Raw genomic sequence first — 1,137 nt, 5'->3', positions numbered from 1 at the left:
GCAAGATTGTCATACTTGTTATTCAGCTCAGTGAACATGTTGCCCATCCTGGTGTCTATTTCTGTGGTTACCTGATTCAACGCCTTGGCCTGAACCTGCTGACCCTGCAACAGCTGTTGCATCATCATACCCAGACCCTTCAGCTCATCTGGTTGACTGTTCCCGGTAGCTGGAACAGCATGCGGATTGCTCTGCGGTTGTCGCTGGTTCTGGTTCTGAATATGCCCGGCCGTAGGTTGTTCCATGCTGAAAACGTGCCCTTGGTTGTTTTTCAGTAGCTGATCAACCTTGGCAGTCAGCTCATCTATTTTCTGGGCGTCAGAACTGTTTCCTTTCTTGGAGCAATCACTCTCCTCTTTCTTATTAGCTGAGCTAGCAGCCATGTTCTCAATCAGCTTAAACGCTCCAGCTGTGGTTTGAGTCATGAAATCTCCATTGCTCGCAGAGTTTAGAGCACCTTGGTATTTCCAGTCCACTCCATCATAGAAAATGTCCAGGATATAATCATCATCAAATCCATGGTGAGGACATTCTCTGCGATAGTCATTGAAGCGCTCCCATGCGTCGCAGAAAAGCTCATCAGTGAGCTGTCTGAAGGAGGTGATCTTGTTCCTCAATGCAGCTGTTCTCGCCTTAGAGTAGAAATGGCTGAGGAACGCTGATCGGACCTGTTCCCATGAAGTGAGAGAACCGGTAGGGAGAGAGTTCAACCACCGTGCAGCTTTTCCATCAAGAGAGAATGGGAATAACATGCATGTGATGTAGTCTGGTGGAACACCATTTGCGCGAGTGAAACTGCAGACTTTTTCGAAACTCTCAATATGCTCCATTGGAATTTCTGTAGAGAGACCAGAGAACACCTTTCTCTGTACTAGACCGATCAAAGCAGGCTTGATCTCGAAGTCCTGCCTGGTGCAGAGTGGAGGAATAATGGCAGAGCGCGTAGTAGGGATGTTACGCGGAAGGTTTCTCTGCCCGATTGGAACAGTCTGCGCTTGTTGTTCCTGCTGCGCGAGAGCAGCCTGTTCAGCAGCATCCTGCTGAGCTTGGATGGTCTGCTGCATTTGTTGCATCTGCTGCTGCATGAGTGCCATAGCCGCAGCGAGATCATCCTGATTGGCGTGATCACCCATAGTG

The 1,137-nt window shown here is 49.2% G+C and overlaps 1 non-coding gene across 1 annotated transcript; it reads left to right on the top strand.

Annotated features, from left to right (window-relative positions):
• Positions 1-513: 513 nt before the first annotated feature.
• Positions 514-620, top strand: LOC125599781. Its single transcript, XR_007333458.1, has one exon. It is a non-coding gene; the product is annotated as a small nucleolar RNA R71 (small nucleolar RNA).
• The last annotated feature ends 517 nt before the right edge of the window (positions 621-1,137 follow it).

Source organism: Brassica napus, unplaced genomic scaffold (genome assembly GCF_020379485.1).
Source record: "Brassica napus cultivar Da-Ae unplaced genomic scaffold, Da-Ae ScsIHWf_199;HRSCAF=351, whole genome shotgun sequence".
Taxonomy (NCBI): Eukaryota; Viridiplantae; Streptophyta; class Magnoliopsida; order Brassicales; family Brassicaceae; genus Brassica; species Brassica napus.
Note: the sequence above shows the minus strand (reverse complement) of the source record. Positions and strands in the feature narration are given on the sequence as shown.